This window comes from Oncorhynchus gorbuscha, linkage group LG11 (assembly GCF_021184085.1).
Source record: "Oncorhynchus gorbuscha isolate QuinsamMale2020 ecotype Even-year linkage group LG11, OgorEven_v1.0, whole genome shotgun sequence".
In the NCBI taxonomy this organism is placed as follows: domain Eukaryota; kingdom Metazoa; phylum Chordata; class Actinopteri; order Salmoniformes; family Salmonidae; genus Oncorhynchus; species Oncorhynchus gorbuscha.
The window spans coordinates 87,411,843-87,431,969 of NC_060183.1; positions in this window are offsets into that span (position 1 = coordinate 87,411,843).

The following is a 20,127-nucleotide window of genomic DNA, read 5'->3' on the forward strand; positions in this document are numbered from 1 at the left end:
TGTGTGTATGTGCAGCTGTGCAGATGTGTGTGTGTGTGAATGTGTACATGTGTGTATGGGCAAATGTGTAGATGTTTGGATGTATAGATGTATGTATATTTGTATGTGTAGATGTGTTAATATTTGTATATGTGTATATCTGTAGATGTAGATGTGTGTACAAGTACGTATGTGTAATGTTGTTTGTGTAGATGTGTGTTCATGTAGATGTGTACATGTGTGCATGTGTAAATTAGTATATGTGTATATGTTTAGATGTATATGTGTATATGAGTAGATGTGAAGATGTGTAGATGTTAAACTGTGTATATGTGTGCAATTGTAGATGTGTGTTTTTGTAGATGTATAGATTTCTGTATGTGTGAGATGTGTATATGTGTGTTTATATGTGTTGTTGGTGTGTGAATGTGTGTGCAGATGTCTGTGAATGTGTATATGTGTGCATGTGTATATGTGTGCATGTGTAGTTGTGTGAATGTAAGTATGTGTTTGTGAATAGGTGTGTAGATGTGTAGCTGTGTAGGCGTTTGTATGTGTAGATGTGTGCATGTGTATGATGTTTTGAATGTGCAGATCTATGAATGTGTATATTGGAATATGTGTATATGTTTTGATGTGTGTATGTGTACATGTGTATAGATGTGCTGTGGATGGGTGAATGTGTAGATGTTTGAATGTGTGTGTAGATGTGTGTTTGTGTATATATTTATGTGGAGTATGTGTACATGTCTATATGTGCAGATGCTTGAATGTGTATATATGTATATATATGTTGTTGGTGTGTGTATATGTGTGTATGTGTAGATGTTTTTTATTTTTACCTTTATTTAACTAGGCAAGTCAGTTAAGAACAAATTCTTATTTTCAATGACGGCCTAGGAACAGTGGATTAACTGCCTGTTCAGGGGCAGAACAACAGATTTGTACCTTATCAGCTCAGGGGTTTGAACTTGCAACCTTTCGGTTACTAGTTCAACACTCTAACCACTGGGCTACCCTGCCGCCCCATGTGTAGATGTGTGTATGTATAGATGTATTTATTTGTAGATGTATAGATGTGTGTAGGTGTATATGTGTACATTTGCCTATGTGTGGAAATTTGTATGTGCAGCTATTTGTATGTGTATATATATTTACTTGTATAGACAAGTAGATGTTTTAAGGTGTGTATGTGTAGATGTGCTGTGTATGTGTAGATGTGTAGATAGGTGTGTATTTGCAGATGTGTGTATGTGTAGATGTGTTGTGTATGTGTGTATGTGTGTATGTGTAGATGTGTGTGTGTATAGATGTGTAGATAGGTGTGTATTTGCAGATGTGTGTATGTGTAGATGTGTTGTGTATGTGTGTATGTGTGTATGTGTAGATGTGTGTGTGTGTATAGATGTGTAGATAGGTGTGTATTTGCAGATGTGTGTATGTGTAGATGTGTTGTTGATGTGTGTATGTGTGAATGTGTAGGTGTGTAGATATATGTGTGTATGTGTGAATGTGTAGGTGTGTAGATATATGGGTGTATGTGTAGATGTGTGAATGTGTAGATGTGTAGATATGTGTGTGTATGTGTGAATGTGTAGATGTGTAGATGTGTAGATATATGTTTATATGTGTGTAATGTGTAGATGTGCTTGTTCTGAGGGTGATGGATTTGGCATTTCTCCATAGTCCACATTACTCTGCGTTGGTGTAAATCCAGTTTTATGAGAGCGCTGTAAAGATGTCCCCAGAACTGAGACACTGAAGCCACTAGTGAATGAAGTGACTTCATAAGATGTCATTTTGTCACAATAGACAGTAAATAAAAGCGATGGTAAGTCCCGGTTAAATCACAGCTTGTTGAGGATTAAGACGATTTGTAAATCACCTGGGGGATTATAGTCCATAAACAGCAGACCTCAGCTCTCAGATGACCAGTTACCCTTCTCTATCTCCTCCTCTAAATATCTACACATAGAAACAGCTGAATTTATACATCAGCCCAGGAACATAGACAATATTATCAACTAGAAACAGGTGAATTTATACATCAATAAGAAAACAATAAGGAATAAATAACTGGAGAATCACACATTTTCCTGTCACATAATAAGGAGTATACTGCTGTTCAGACAACATTATTGAGAAAACATTATAATTTATCTCCATTTCTATGTTGACATTTTCACCTTTCATTTTAGTCACCTGAACAAAGGGAAATTGAAATATTGATACCACATTGATAACACATTATCTTGTTATTTGTCATATATTGATACCACTCATAGCTGAAGAATTGATCTAGTAAATGTAGTCAGAGAGGACCGTGCAGCTCATAATAATGCTGCCTTATCAGTTCAATTAGCTACATTAGATGCTGTTCTAACATCCACAACACTAGAAGGTTAAAACGTCAGCACACATTTTAGCAGAAATATAGAGAAAGACAAGTGACCATTGAAACATGCTGTTATAATAGAAACCTCTAGAGACCAGTGTAGTGCCAATCATCCAGCCAGCTAATCAATAGACACTAGCCTACAGCAGCTTTCTGTTGCTGTTATCACTCCACAGCCGGTAGTCATTCAGCTGTGTGTTAAACTGTTCTACTCATCACTCAAGAGTCTTTACATGCACCGATTGGTTCGACATTACTATACTGTTGGAATACATATCAGATTGTTGGATTAAACAAAAATCCTAATTTATAGAGATTGACTTTCTAGATCATTTCTCTGCTCCCCTCTCTCTCCTCCGCCTTAAACCGCCAAAGGAAAATTGTGTGAAATCACTTATGATTGGATCAAGGTATTGGCAGTCTTCACATTAAAGCCATTGAAATGCATTGTTGTTGGGCCGCAGTGCATTCTTCTACTCTCAGCTTCAATCACATTGGCCTTCTAGAGGCAGGGACAGGCTCTCTGTCTCTCTATGTCACCAAACTCATTTACACCCTGACCTCTAACCCCTGACCTGGCCTGTCATAGGGTCGGGGGACACCGGGCAGTCAGACAGGATCAATAATCTCGATGGGGTCACTTCCCCTGTAGTGACATTCACTCTGTACCCCTAACCCTCACCCTGTAAAATACACATGATATATTTATTAATCCAAACACTGTGATACACCTGCCACTGCACATGAACTACCATCGCTAATAAACTGTCAATCGGAGAAAGGAGGAGAGAGGAGAGTAAGAGAGAGATGAGAAGGAGAGGATGGAGAGAGGGAAGAAAGAGAGGAGAGAGGGGAGAGAGAAGAGAAGAAGAGGATAGAGAGAGGAGAGAAAGAGAGGAGCGAGAGAACGAGAGAAAAGAGAAGGGAGAGAGGGAGAAAGGGAAGGAGAGAGAAGAGAGGAGAGAAGGAGAGGAGAGAGAGAAGAGAGAAGGAGAGGAGGGAGAGAAGGGGAAAGGGAGGGAGAGAGTAGAGAGAAGGAGAGAGGGGAGGAGAGAGAAGAGAGAAGGAAGGGGAGAGGAAAATAACAGGATACTTTCACTGTTCAGCAGGGAAGTGCGAAGTTTAAAATGTTCTTTTGTTTCTCTTTCTCAAGTTTCAGGTAAATGGCTGTAAAAGAGGAGAACAAAACATGGTGAGCTACACATATCGGGTGTCACCTGTCTGTCAGTCAATCATTTCAAATGGAGATAAACCTTTTGGCCTGAGGCACCGGGTTGCTAACCACCTCAGCAAATTAGCATACAGGCCCCTCCCTCTTGTGTTATTAACGTACTGGCTCCTCCCTCAGATCCTGTCAATTAAAAACAGACAGGAGGAGGATCTGACCAATCACATGGAAATCCATAAGCATAACTTATCTGTATTCATATTAATATTCATCTGATTTTAAACACTGGCAAAAGAAAAATCACAAAACTGGAAAAAAATAGATTAATTATTTTCCATCTGAGAAAAATCTAGAGTGGAACAATATGATGACAGCAGATGGTATTATGCATTATGATATTATCAGCATGATCAGTGATTTGTGCATCATTTAGACAGGCTGTTTGCAAGACACAGTTAAGAGACTATTTTGTTATACACTCCATCCCCTTCAATTATATTCATATCACACTACAGAGCTATGCTTCAGAAAGAGTGCAATACAAATATATTATCTCTATTTTCCCTTTATTTGATCGTTTTCCCATAGGACTGTAGGGTTGCATCCCTCTCCTCACCATCTCTCCCTTCCCCTCTCTTTCCCTCCATCCCTCCCTCTCTACCTCCCCCTCCCTCCCCAGGTGGCAGCAGCAGTAAGTTGTTTGTGCTGTCAGGGCCTGTTGTCTTGGTAAATGGGGAGTTAACCAGATATATCCAAGCGTAAAATCTAAAAGTGTCCCCAGTGAGGCCCTGAGGGGTGTTGTTTCAAATCAACTACATATCAATTGAGCAGCGGAGAGCGGATCCTATGATAAATTCCTAGAAATGACATTTTTCTGTTCCTCTGCCCTCACCCCTCCTTCCAGTGCACTCGTTACTTCTTTCTCTTTTCTATGTCTTCTTCAAACTCTACCTTAAATGTCGTCCCCTCAGAGTCCTCTGCTAAGATCAGCCAGCATGTAGGAGAAACAACTTCAGATATATTTTCTTAGCTTTAGGGACGGCGTTCAAATTGTGTATATGTGGGCAACACACACTCTCCTAGTACCATCCTGGTCTTCCCCCTCTTTCTCCTCTCCTCGCCAGCCAAGCGCAGCAAGCCTCCACAGTATCATTCAGGAGTTGATTATCTCATTGTTTTCTGTAAGTACATGCTTAGATTGAATGACTAGGAGCTCCATCGTATATTTGGATTCCCTGTTCAATGCAGCCTGATAATGAATGGCCAATTTACAGGATCTCTGTGAAACCTTCTGTGTATCACCCACTCAATTACTCTCAGTGTAATCACTTTACTCTCAGTGGTATTACTTTACTCAGTGTTATTACTTTACTCAGTGTTATTACTTTACTCTCAGGGATATTACTTTACTCTCAGTGGTATTACTTTACTCAGTATTATTACTTTACTCAGTGTTATTACTTTACTCTCAGTGGTATTACTTTACTCAGTGTTATTACTTTACTCAGTGTTATTACTTTACTCTCAGTGGTATTACTTTAATCAGTGTTATTACTTTACTCAGTGTTATTACTTTACTCTCAGGGATATTACTTTACTCTCAGTGTAATCACTTTACTCTCAGTGGTATTACTTTAATCAGTGTTATTACTTTACTCAGTGTTATTACTTTACTCTCAGGGATATTACTTTACTCTCAGGGATATTACTTTACTCTCAGTTTAATCACTTTACTCTCAGTGGTATTACTTTACTCAGTGTTATTACTTTACTCAGTGTTATTACTTTACTCTCAGGGATATTACTTTACTCTCAGGGATATTACTTTACTAAGTGTTATTACTTTACTCTCAGGGATATTACTTTACTCTCAGGGATATTACTTTACTCTCAGGGATATTACTTTACTCTCAGGGATATTATTTTACTCTCAGTGGTATGACTTTACTCTCAGGGATATTACTTTACTCTCAGGGATATTATTTTACTCTCAGTGATATTACTTTACTCTCAGGGATATTACTTTACTCTCAGTGGTATTATTTTACTCTCAGTGGTATTACTTTACTCTCAGGGATATTACTTTACTCTCAGTGTTATTACTTTACTCTCAGGGATATTACTTTACTCTCAGTGGTATTACTTTACTCTCAGTGTTATTACTTTATTTTTTTATTTCACCTTTATTTAACCAGGTGGCTAGTTGAGAACACCTTTATTTAACCAGGTAGGCTAGTTGAGAACACCTTTATTTAACCAGGTGGCTAGTTGAGAACAACTTTATTTAACCAGGTGGCTAGTTGAGAACACCTTTATTTAACCAGGTAGGCTAGTTGAGAACACCTTTATTTAACCAGGTAGGCTAGTTGAGAACACCTTTATTTAACCAGGTAGGCCAGTTGAGAACACCTTTATTTAACCAGGTAGGCAAGTTGAGAACACCTTTATTTAACCAGGTGGCTAGTTGAGAACAACTTTATTTAACCAGGTGGCTAGCTGAGAACACCTTTATTTAACCAGGTAGGCTAGTTGAGAACACCTTTATTTAACCAGGTAGGCTAGTTGAGAACATCTTTATTTAACCAGGTAGGCTAGTTGAGAACACCTTTATTTAACCAGGTAGGCTAGTTGAGAACACCTTTATTTAACCAGGTTTATTTAACCAGGTAGGCAAGTTGAGAACACCTTTATTTAACCAGGTGGCTAGTTGAGAACAACTTTATTTAACCAGGTGGCTAGAAGAACACCTTTATTTAACCAGGTAGGCTAGTTGAGAACATCTTTATTTAACCAGGTAGGCTAGTTGAGAACACCTTTATTTAACCAGGTAGGCTAGTTGAGAACACCTTTATTTAACCAGGTAGGCTAGTTGAGAACACCTTTATTTAACCAGGTAGGCTAGTTGAGAACACCTTTATTTAACCAGATAGGCTAGTTGAGAACACCTTTATTTAACCAGGTAGGCTAGTTGAGAACACCTTTATTTAACCAGGTAGGCTAGTTGAGAACACCTTTATTTAACCAGGTAGGCTAGTTGAGAACACCTTTATTTAACCAGGTAGGCTAGTTGAGAACACCTTTATTTAACCAGGTAGGCTAGTTGAGAACACCTTTATTTAACCAGGTAGGCTAGTTGAGAACACCTTTATTTAACCAGGTAGGCTAGTTGAGAACAAGTTCTCATTTGCAACTGCGACTTGGCCAAGATAAAGCAAAGCAGTGTGAGCAGACAACACAGAGTTACACATGGAGTAAACAATACACAAGCCAATAACACAAACAGGTCAATGACACAGTAGAAAAAGGAAAGTCTATATACAGTGTGTGCAAAAGGCATGAGGAGGTAGGCAATAAATAGGCCATAGGAGCGAATAGTTACAATTTAGTAGATTAACACTGGAGTGATAAATGACGCGGATGAGGATGTGCAAGTAGAGATACTGGAGTGCAAAAGTGCAGAAAAGTAAATCAAATAAAAACAGTATGCGGATGAGGTAGATAGATTGGGTGGGCTATTTAGAGATGGACTATGTATAGCTGCAGCGATCGGTTAGCTGCTCAGATAATTGATGTTTAAAGTTGGAGAGGGAAATAAAAGTCTCCAGCTTCAGCGATTTTTGCAGTTCCCTGCTGCACCGGCAGCAGAGAACTGGAAGGAAAGGCGGCCAAAGTAGGTGTTGGCTTTGGGGATGGTCAGTGAGATATACCTGCTGGAATGTGTGCTACGAGTGGGTGTTGACCAGTGAACTGAGATAAGACGGAGCTTTACCTAGCATAGACTGATAGATGACCTGGAGCCAGTGGGTCTGGCGTCGAATACGTAGTGAGGGCCAGCTGACTAGAGCATTCAGGTCGCAGTGGTGGGTGATATAAGGTGATTTGGTAACAAAACGGATGGCACTGTGATAGACTGCATCCAGTTTGCTGAGTAGAGTGTTGGAAGCTATTTTGTAGATGACATCGCCAAAGTCGAGTTTTACGAGGGTAAGTTTAGCGGCCGGAGGGAAGGAGGCTTTGTTGCAAAATAGAAAGCAGATTCTAGATTTGATTTTGGATTGGAGATGTTTAATATGAGTCTGGAAGGAGAGTTTACAGTCTAGCCAGACACCTAGGTATTTATAGTTGTGCACATATTCTAGGTCGGAACCGTCCAGGGTGGTGATGCTAGTCGGGCGGGCTGGTGCGGGCAGAGAATGGTTGAAAAGCATGCATGTCGTTTTACTAGCGTTTAAGAGCAGTTGGAGGCCACATAAGGAGTGTTGTATGGCATCGGAGCTCGTTCTGAGGTTAGTTAGCACAATGTCCAGGGAAGGGCCAGAAGTATACAGAATGGTGTCGATATATTGGTGGACCACCTGAAGTTGGATGAGGCTTTGCTAATTGCTGACTTCTACAGCAACAGCAGGTACCCAAACAGTGCCACCATGGAGTCCCTCACAGAACTGTATGGCCAGCCCCACCAACTTGCCCTACAACCCATCACAGGGTTAATGGATGGCCCCAACATCAAGAGTGGTGACAAGGCATTCCGATGATTCACTCTGAGGGTGCGTGCATTGGTTGGTATAATGGACAGACAGAACTGAGGTGGCTCACACATCTCCCACTTTTAGATTAACTAACTTAAAGTAATGACTCGGGATGTCGGGTTTGATACGAAAGCTTCTTTTAGTAAGAATACTTGTTTACGTTACATTTAACAACAATTGTTTTGGTACAGAGCAATGCAGGTAAGATGCTGTCGGAAAGTCAGCCACAATCACTCGCACCTGCACATAATTGGCGCGTTATCACTCATTCCTCTCGCAAGGCATTCTGGGACTTGCAGTCAAAAAGCGTAATTCAACACAACCCAATACAATTACATATGCAAATAAATCTAAAGAAATATCTTTAGATACAGTTCAAAGAATAAACGTAAACATTAACTCAAACACATTAAAGTTACAACACCCACATCTTAGCTAAGGAGCCAGCTTCAAGAGATGTGTGAACTCCATCAAGACACATATTCCAACCCTCCATCACCTGGCAGAGTGGCTTGAGTTTGAGGTGAGAGTCGATGGAACACATTTCAGTAGCGACCAAAGCACGGACCACCCGATTTCACACCGAGATCAGTGTAAAGTAAAATCCTTCCCCAAGACCACAACCATCCTCCACGGAGGTGAACAGAGAAAGGACAAAGTCAAAATCTCTGCAAAGAACCAGTCTACAGAAGAAAGGTCACGGGAGAATCCAAAGAAGTGTTGTCTGCAACACCAGAACGACATGAATCAATCAACTTATAGCTCCTTTCCAAAGAACAGAAAGAGTCCTGGACAAATTAAAGATGTTGGAAGAACACAAACACCAAGCAGCTCATTGTACTCTCAAGGCTAAGGTCAAGAAGTGCGAGAACAAGCATCTTGAGATTCTCCACTAGGTCAACACTTGCACAATTTCTACACGAATGCTATGAAGACTGTCAGCACAAAGGCGTCAACAGAAAGCATTTGCCTGGTGAGCTCCACTACAAAGACCCTCTATTTGATCGACATTCTGACAGCAGCAAGGTTATTATTATTATTATTTATTAAACCTTTATTTAACCAGGAATGGCTCATTGAGATATAAAATCTATTTTTCAAGTGCGTCCTTGCCAAGATAGGCAGCACCAAGTCTTTACAAAAATGACAGACAAACAACATGAAAAGCTACAATTAATCTAGTGAAAACCATAGAATTCACAGGAGTATAACAAAATCAAAAACAACTAATTAAAAACATTGACGGGTCAGGGAGTCAGTCTCAAGATCATTCATCAGTGATTTAAAAACACCAATCGGGACAAGACCTTACAGTTGAAAAGTATTTTATAAAGTGTTTCAAGACGATGGCGTAGAGTCCATAAAAGCCCTTTTACCAAATTCAGTTTGGACATTTGGAACAGTTAACAGGATAAAGTCCAGCGAACGAAGAGACGACCCACCACATTTCAGAACAATAAAAACAAATAAAAAAAGGTAGTAAATCCAAAATAGCTTTGTAAATAAAAGTGACTGAGCCTACGAGTGACTAGAGAAGGCCAGCCAACCCTGGTATACCAGTGACTAAGCCTACGAGTGACTAGAGAAGGCCAGCCAACCCTGGTATACCAGTGACTGAGCCTACGAGTGACTAGAGAAGGCCAGCCAACCCTGGTATACCAGTGACTGAGCCTACTGTCAGTGACTTTAGAAGGCCAGCCAACCCTGGTATACCAGTGACTGAGCCTACGAGTGACTAGAGAAGGCCAGCCAACCCTGGTATACCAGTGACTGAGCCTACGGTGACTAGAGAAGGCCAGCCAACCCTGGTATACCAGTGACTGAGCCTACGAGTGACTAGAGAAGGCCAGCCAACCCTGGTATACCAGTGACTGAGCCTACGAGTGACTAGAGAAGGCCAGCCAACCCTGGTATACCAGTGACTGAGCCTACGAGTGACTAGAGAAGGCCAGCCAACCCTGGTATACCAGTGACTAAGCCTACGAGTGACTAGAGAAGGCCAGCCAACCCTGGTATACCAGTGACTGAGCCTACGAGTGACTAGAGAAGGCCAGCCAACCCTGGTATACCAGTGACTGAGCCTACGAGTGACTAGAGAAGGCCAGCCAACCCTGGTATACCAGGGAGACTGAGCCTACGAGTGACTAGAGAAGGCCAGCCAACCCCCTGGTATACCAGTGACTGAGCCTACCAACCCTGAGTGACTAGAGAAGGCCAGCCAACCCTGGTATACCAGTGACTGAGCCTACGAGTGACTAGAGAAGGCCAGCCAACCCTGGTATACCAGTGACTGAGCCTACGAGTGACTAGAGAAGGCCAGCCAACCCTGGTATACCAGTGACTGAGCCTACGAGGGCTGACTAGAGAAGATCTTGCCAGCCAACCCTGGTATACCAGTGACTGAGCCTACGAGTGACTAGAAGGCCAGCCAACCCTGGTATACCAGAGACTGAGCCTACGAGTGACTAGAGAAGGCCAGCCAACCCTGGTATACCAGTGACTGAGCCTACGAGTGACTAGAGAAGGCCAGCCAACCCTGGTATACCAGTGACTGAGCCTACGAGTGACTAGAGAAGGCCAGCCAACCCTGGTATACCAGAGACTGAGCCTACGAGTGACTAGAGAAGGCCAGCCAACCCTGGTATACCAGTGACTGAGCCTACGAGTGACTAGAGAAGGCCAGCCAACCCTGGTATACCAGTGACTGAGCCTACGAGTGACTAGAGAAGGCCAGCCAACCCTGGTATACCAGTGACTGAGCCTACGAGTGACTAGAGAAGGCCAGCCAACCCTGGTATACAAGGGCAGTGGAGTGTAAGGGTATTTCAGTTTCAAATAAATCTAAAGGGTGTCAATTGATCTCTGGCCCTCGCTTCATATTCGTCGCCAGACCCACTGGCTCCAAGTCATCTATAAGTCTATGCTAGGTAAATCTCCGCCTTATCTCAGCTCACTGGTCACGATAACAACACCCACACGTAGCACGCCCTCCAGCGGGTATATCTCACTGGACATCCCCAAAGTCAACATCTCTTTTGGTCGCCTTTCCTTCCAGTTCTCTGCTGCCAGTGACTGGTATGAATTGCAAAAATCGCTGAAGCTGGGGAATTACATGTCACGAATCCCGCTTCCTGAGTCTGTGTTTGCCTGTGTTTCTGTGTTTCTGTCCTGGAGTGTGTTTCCCGTGTCCTAGAACGCACCCTGTCTGGTTGCCGGGCGAATTAGCTTGTTGGGAGATCGATGTTCACCCGCACCTGTATCCCATCAGTAATCTGCACACCTGTCCTGATCATCACCTCTCCCCTTCAAAAGCTCTGACCTGACATCCATTCCCTGCCGGATCGTTAGCCATGAACAGTATGTTGTGCCATAGTATCAGCCTCAAGTTGGATAGAATTTGTTTTGTTGTTTTTTACGTATTGCTTGCCTTAAACTTACCTCAGTTTGTTCTGTCTTCAGTTTCTCACCCGGATCATTTACCCCATTCCCGCCTGGTCGTCGGAGGATTCCGCTACCCCATTGGATCCACCTATTTACTCCCATCAACTCACCACCGCTGCCCACTACGCCACCTGGATATATCTACCCATTCACATTCACTTATAAATAAATACTCACCTTCTTCCTACTCTCCTTGTCCTGGTCTGCTTCTGGGTTCGATTTTGAAAAAATGTGACATTACATTTACCACACTAACTTTAAACATCAGCTATCTGAGCAGAAAACCAATCGCTGAAGATGTACATAGTCCATCTGTAAATAGCCCACCTAATCTACCTACCTCATCCCCATATTGTTTTTATTTTATTTACTTTACTGATCTTTTGCACACCAGTATCACTATTACACATCATCATCTGCTCATCATCATCTGCTCATCTATCTCTCCAGTGTTAATCTGCTAAATTGTAATTACTTTGATAATATGGCCTATTTATTGCCTCACCTCCTCACTCCATTTGCACACACTGTATAAAGACTTTCTTTTTTTCTATTGTGTTATTGACTGTACGCTTGTTTATTCCATGTGTAAATCTGTGTTGTTGTTTGTGTTGCACTGCTTTGTTTTATCTTGGCCAGGTCACAGTTGCTTAAATTAAGGTGAAATAAAAAATAAAATGAAAAAGTAATATACGACAGAGTAAAGTAATACCACTGATAGTAAAGTAATAACACAGAGAGTAAAGTAATACCACTGATAGTAAAGTAATAACATTGAGAGTAAAGTAATACCACTGAGAGTAAAGTAATAACATTGAGAGTAAAGTAACAACACTGAGAGTAAAGTAATAACACTGAGAGTAAAGTAATACCACTGATAGTAAAGTAATAACATTGAGAGTAAAGTAATACCACTGATAGTAAAGTAATAACACAGAGAGTAAAGTAATACCACTGATAGTAAAGTAATAACATTGAGAGTAAAGTAATACCACTGAGAGTAAAGTAATAACATTGAGAGTAAAGTAACAACACTGAGAGTAAAGTAATAACACTGAGAGTAAAGTAATACCACTGATAGTAAAGTAATAACATTGAGAGTAAAGTAATACCACTGATAGTAAAGTAATAACATTGAGAGTAAAGTAATACCACTGATAGTAAAGTAATAACACAGAGAGTAAAGTAACAACACTGAGAGTAAAGTAATAACACTGAGAGTAAAGTAATACCACTGATAGTAAAGTAATAACACTGAGAGTAAAGTAATACCACTGATAGGAAAGTAATAACATTGAGAGTAAAGTAATACCACTGATAGTAAAGTAATAACACAGAGAGTAAAGTAATACCACTGATAGTAAAGTAATAACACAGAGAGTAAAGTAACAACACTGAGAGTAAAGTAATAACACTGAGAGTAAAGTAATACCACTGATAGTAAAGTAATAACATTGAGAGTAAAGTAATACCACTGATAGTAAAGTAATAGCACTGAGAGTAAAGTAATACCACTGATAGTAAAGTAATAACATTGAGAGTAAAGTAATACCACTGATAGTAAAGTAATAACATTGAGAGTAAAGTAATACCACTGATAGTAAAGTAATAACATTGAGAGTAAAGTAATACCACTGATAGTAAAGTAATAACACAGAGAGTAAAGTAACAACACTGAGAGTAAAGTAATAACACTGAGAGTAAAGTAATACCACTGATAGTAAAGTAATAACATTGAGATTAAAGTAATACCACTGATAGTAAAGTAATAACACTGAGAGTAAAGTAATACCACTGATAGTAAAGTAATAACATTGAGAGTAAAGTAATAACACAGAGAGTAAAGTAATTACCCAGAGTAAAGTAATAACACAGAGAGTAAAGTAATAACACAGATAGCAAAGTAATAACACAGAGAGTAAAGTAATTACACAGAGAGTAAAGTAATAACACAGATAGCAAAGTAATAACACAGAGAGTAAAGTAATTACACAGAGTAAAGTAATAACAGAGAGTAAAGTAACAACACCGAGAGTAAAGTAATAACACAGAGAGTCAAGTAATAACAAATAGTAAAGTAACAACACTGAGAGTAAAGTAATAACACAGAGAGTAAAGTAATAACATTGAGAGTAAAGTAACAACACTGAGAGTAAAGTAATAACACTGAGAGTAAAGTAATACCACTGATAGTAAAGTAATAACATTGAGAGTAAAGTAATACCACTGATAGTAAAGTAATAACATTGAGAGTAAAGTAATACCACTGATAGTAAAGTAATAACACAGAGAGTAAAGTAACAACACTGAGAGTAAAGTAATAACACTGAGAGTAAAGTAATACCACTGATAGTAAAGTAATAACACTGAGAGTAAAGTAATACCACTGATAGTAAAGTAATAACATTGAGAGTAAAGTAATACCACTGATAGTAAAGTAATAACATTGAGAGTAAAGTAATACCACTGATAGTAAAGTAATAACATTGAGAGTAAAGTAACAACACTGAGAGTAAAGTAATAACACTGAGAGTAAAGTAATACCACTGATAGTAAAGTAATAACATTGAGAGTAAAGTAATACCACTGATAGTAAAGTAATAACACAGAGAGTAAAGTAATACCACTGATAGTAAAGTAATAACATTGAGAGTAAAGTAATACCACTGAGAGTAAAGTAATAACATTGAGAGTAAAGTAACAACACTGAGAGTAAAGTAATAACACTGAGAGTAAAGTAATACCACTGATAGTAAAGTAATAACATTGAGAGTAAAGTAATACCACTGATAGTAAAGTAATAACATTGAGAGTAAAGTAATACCACTGATAGTAAAGTAATAACACAGAGAGTAAAGTAACAACACTGAGAGTAAAGTAACAACACTGAGAGTAAAGTAATAACACTGAGAGTAAAGTAATACCACTGATAGTAAAGTAATAACACTGAGAGTAAAGTAATACCACTGATAGGAAAGTAATAACATTGAGAGTAAAGTAATACCACTGATAGTAAAGTAATAACACAGAGAGTAAAGTAATACCACTGATAGTAAAGTAATAACACAGAGAGTAAAGTAACAACACTGAGAGTAAAGTAATAACACTGAGAGTAAAGTAATACCACTGATAGTAAAGTAATAACATTGAGAGTAAAGTAATACCACTGATAGTAAAGTAATAGCACTGAGAGTAAAGTAATACCACTGATAGTAAAGTAATAACATTGAGAGTAAAGTAATACCACTGATAGTAAAGTAATAACATTGAGAGTAAAGTAATACCACTGATAGTAAAGTAATAACACAGAGAGTAAAGTAACAACACTGAGAGTAAAGTAATAACACTGAGAGTAAAGTAATACCACTGATAGTAAAGTAATAACATTGAGAGTAAAGTAATACCACTGATAGTAAAGTAATAACACTGAGAGTAAAGTAATACCACTGATAGTAAAGTAATAACATTGAGAGTAAAGTAATAACACAGAGAGTAAAGTAATTACCCAGAGTAAAGTAATAACACAGAGAGTAAAGTAATAACACAGATAGCAAAGTAATAACACAGAGAGTAAAGTAATTACACAGAGTAAAGTAATAACAGAGAGTAAAGTAACAACACCGAGAGTAAAGTAATAACACAGAGAGTCAAGTAATAACAAATAGTAAAGTAACAACACTGAGAGTAAAGTAATAACACAGAGAGTAAAGTAATAACATTGAGAGTAAAGTAACAACACTGAGAGTAAAGTAATAACACTGAGAGTAAAGTAATACCACTGATAGTAAAGTAATAACATTGAGAGTAAAGTAATACCACTGATAGTAAAGTAATAACATTGAGAGTAAAGTAATACCACTGATAGTAAAGTAATAACACAGAGAGTAAAGTAACAACACTGAGAGTAAAGTAATAACACTGAGAGTAAAGTAATACCACTGATAGTAAAGTAATAACATTGAGAGTAAAGTAATACCACTGATAGTAAAGTAATAACACTGAGAGTAAAGTAATACCACTGATAGTAAAGTAATAACATTGAGAGTAAAGTAATAACACAGAGAGTAAAGTAATTACTCACAGTAAAGTAATAACACAGAGAGTAAAGTAATAACACAGATAGCAAAGTAATAACACAGAGAGTAAAGTAATTACACAGAGTAAAGTAATAACAGAGAGTAAAGTAACAACACCGAGAGTAAAGTAATAACACAGAGAGTCAAGTAATAACAAATAGTAAAGTAACAACACAGAGAGTAAAGTAATAACACAGAGAGTAAAGTAATAACACAGAGAGTAAAGTAATAACAAAGAGATTAAAGTAATAACACAGAGTAAAGTAATAACACAGAGAGTAAAGTAATACCACTGATAGTAAAGTAATACCACTGATGGTAAAGTAATAACACATATGAAAGTAATAACACAGAGAGTAAAGTAATACCACTGATAGTAAAGTAATAACATAGATTAAAGTAATAACACAGAGAGTAGAGTAATAACACTGAGAGTTAAGTAATAACATAAATAAAAATACTAATGTTGAGAGCAAAGTAATAACACAGAGAGTAAAGTAATACCAAAGATTAAAGCAATAACACAGAGAATAAAGTAATACCAAAGATTAAAGTAATAACACAGAGAGTAGAGAAATAACACTGAGAATAAAGTAATACCAAAGATTAAAGTAATAACACAGAGAATAAAGTAATACCAAAGATTAAAGTAATAACACAGAGAGTAAAGTAATACCAAAGATTAAAGTAATAACACTGAGAGTAAAGTAATAACACAGATAGTAAAATAATAACCCAGAGTAAAGTAATAACACAGAGAGTAAAGTAATACCACTGATAGTAAAGTAATACCACTGATGGTAAAGTAATAACACATATTAAAGTAATAACACAGAGAGTAAAGTAATACCACTGATAGTAAAGTAATAACACAGATTAAAGTAATAACACAGAGAGTAGAGTAATAACACGGATAGTAAAGTAATAAAAAAGATTAAAGTAATAACACAGAGAGTAAAGTAATACCAAAGATTAAAGTAATAACACAGATAATAAAGTAATACCAAAGATTAAAGCAATAACACAGAGAATAAAGTAATACCAAAGATTAAAGTAATAACACAGAGAGTAAAGTAATACCAAAGATTAAAGTAATACCAAAGATTAAAGTAATAACACAGAGTAAAGTAATAACACAGAGAGTAATGTAATAACACAGAGAGCAAAGTAATAACACAGAGAGTAAAGTAATAACACAGAGTAAAGTAATACCACTGATAGTAAAGTAATCACACAGAGAGTAAAGTAATAACACTGATAGTAAAGTAATAACACTGAGAGTAAAGTAATAACACCGATTAAAGTAATAACACAGAGAGTAGAGTAACAACACTGAGAATAAAGTAATACCAAAGATTAAAGTAATACCAAAGATTAAAGTAATAACACTGAGAGTAAAGTAATAACACAGATAGTAAAGTAACACCACTGAGAGTTAAGTAATAACACAAATAAAAAGTACTACTGAGAAGTAATAATACAGAGAGTAAAGTAATAACACAGAGTAAAGTAATAACACAGAGAATAAAGTAATACCAAAGATTAAAGTAATAACACACAGAGAAAGTAATAACACAGAGAGTAAAGTAATAACAAAGATTAAAGTAATAACACAGATAGTAAAGTAATAACAAAAGTAAAGTAATAACACAGAGTAAAGATAGTAAATGAAAACAGAGAGTAATAAAAACACCAGAGTAAAGTAATAACACTGAGAGTAAAGTAATAACACTGAGAGTAAAGTAATAACACTGATAGTAAAGTAATACCACTGATGGTAAAGTAATAACACATATTAAAGTAATAACACAGAGAGTAAAGTAATACCACTGATAGTAATAATATGCCATTTAGCAGACGCTTTTATCCAAAGCGACTTACAGTCATGTGTGCATACATTCTACGTATGGGTGGTCCCGGGAATCGAACCCACTACCCTGGCGTTACAAGCGCCATGCTCTACCAACTGAGCTACAGAAGGAAAGTAATAACACAGATTAAAGTAATAACACAGATTAAATTAATAACACAGAGAGTAGAGTAATAACACTGATAATAAAGTAATAACAAAGATTAAAGTAATAACACAGAGAGTAAAGTAATAACACAGAGAATAAAGTAATACCAAAGATTAAAGTAATAACACAGATAATAAAGTAATACCAAAGATTAAAGTAATAACACTGAGAGTAAAGTAATACCAAGGATTAAAGTAATAACACAGATAGTAAAGTAATAACACTGAGAGTTAAGTAATAACATGAATAAAAAGTACTAACGCTGAGAGCAAAGTAATAACACAGAGAGTAAAGTAATACCAAAGATTAAAGCAATAACACAGAGAATAAAGTAATACCAAAGATTAAAGTAATACCAAAGATTAAAGTAATAACACAGAGAGTAATGTAATAACACAGAGAGTAAAGTAATAACACAGAGAGTAAAGTAATAACACAGAGTAAAGTAATACCACTGATAGTAAAGTAATAACACTGATAGTAAAGTAATAACACAGAGAGTAAAGTAATACCACTGATAGTAAAGTAATAACACAGAGAGTAAAGTAACAACACTGAGAGTAAAGTAATACAACATATAGTAAAGTAATAACACAGAGAGTAAAGTAATACCACTGATAGTAAAGTAATAACACAGATAGTAAAGTAACAACACTGAGAGTAAAGTAATAACACTGAGAGTAAAGTAATAACACGGATTAAAGTAATAACACAGAGAGTAAAGTAATAACACTGAGAATAAAGTAATACCAAAGATTAAAGTAATACCAAAGATTAAAGTAATAACACTGAGTGTAAAGTAATAACACAGATAGTAAAGTAACACCACTGAGAGTTAAGTAATAACACAAATAAAAAGTACTAACGCTGAGGGCAAAGTAATAATACAGAGAGTAAAGTAATAACACAGAGTAAAGTAATAACACAGAGAGTAAAGTAATAACACAGAGTAAAGTAATAACACACATAGTAAAGTAATAACACGGAGAGTAAAGTAATAACACAGAGAGTAAAGTAATAACACAGATAGTAAATGAATAACAGAGAGTAAAGTAACAACACCGAGAGTAAAGTAATAACACTGAGAGTAAAGTAATAACACTGAGAGTAAAGTAATAACACATATAGTAGAGTAATAACACTGATAGTAAAGTAATACCACTGATAGTAAAGTAATAACACATATTAAAGTAATAACACAGAGAGTAAAATAATACCACTGATAGTAAAGTAATAACGCAGATTATAGTAATAACACAGAGAGTAGAGTAATACCACTGATAGTAAAGTAATAACATTGAGAGTAAAGTAACACCAAAGATTAAAGTAATAACACAGAGAGTAAAGTAATAACACAGAGAATAAAGTAATACCAAAGATTAAAGTAATAACACAGAGAGTAAAGTAATAACACAGAGAATAAAGTAATACCAAAGATTAAAGTAATAACACTGAGAGTAAAGTAATAACTCTGAGAGTTAAGTAATAACTGCAATAGCATCGAATAGCCCCCGTGATATGCAACTGTTCAGGGAAGTCAGGAACCAATACACGCAGTCAGTCAGGAAAGCTAAGGCCAGCTTCTTCAGGCAGAAGTTTGCATCCTGTAGCTCCAACTCCAAAAAGTTCTGGGACACTGTGAAGTCCATGGAGAACAAGAGCACCTCCTCCTAGCTGCCCACTGCACTGAGGCTAGGAAACATGGTCTCCACCGATAAATCCATGATTATTGAAAACTTCAATAAGCACTTCTCAACGGCTGGCCATGCCTTCCGCCTGGCTACTCCAACCTCGGCCAACAGCTCCGACCCCCCCCCGTAGCTCCTCACCCAAGCCTCTCCAGGTTCTCCTTTACCCAAATCCAGATAGCAGATGTTCTGAAAGAGCTGCAAAACCTGGACCCGTACAAATCAGCTGGGCTTGACAATCTGGACCCGCTATTTCTGAAACTATCTGCCGCCATTGTCGCAACCCCTATTACCAGCCTGTTCAACCTCTCTTTCATATCGTCTGAGATCCCCAAGGATTGGAAAGCTGCCGCAGTCATCCCCCTCTTCAAAGGGGGAGACACCCTGGACCCAAACTGTTACAGACCTATATCCATCCTGCCCTGCCTATCTAAGGTCTTCGAAAGCCAAGTCAACAAACAGGTCACTGACCATCTCGAATCCCACCGTACCTTCTCCGCTGTGCAATCTGGTTTCCGAGCCGGTCACGGGTGCACCTCAGCCACACTCAAGGTACTAAACGATATCATAACCGCCATCGATAAAAGACAGTACTGTGCAGCCGTCTTCATCGACCTCGCCAAGGCTTTCGACTCTGTCAATCACCATATTCTTATCGGCAGACTCAACAGCCTCGGTTTTTCGGATGACTGCCTTGCCTGGTTCACCAATTACTTTGCAGACAGAGTTCAGTGTGTCAATTCGGAGGGCATGCTGTCCGGTCCTCTGGCAGTCTCTATGGGGGTGCCACAGGGTTCAATTCTCGGGCCGACTCTTTTCTCTGTATATATCAA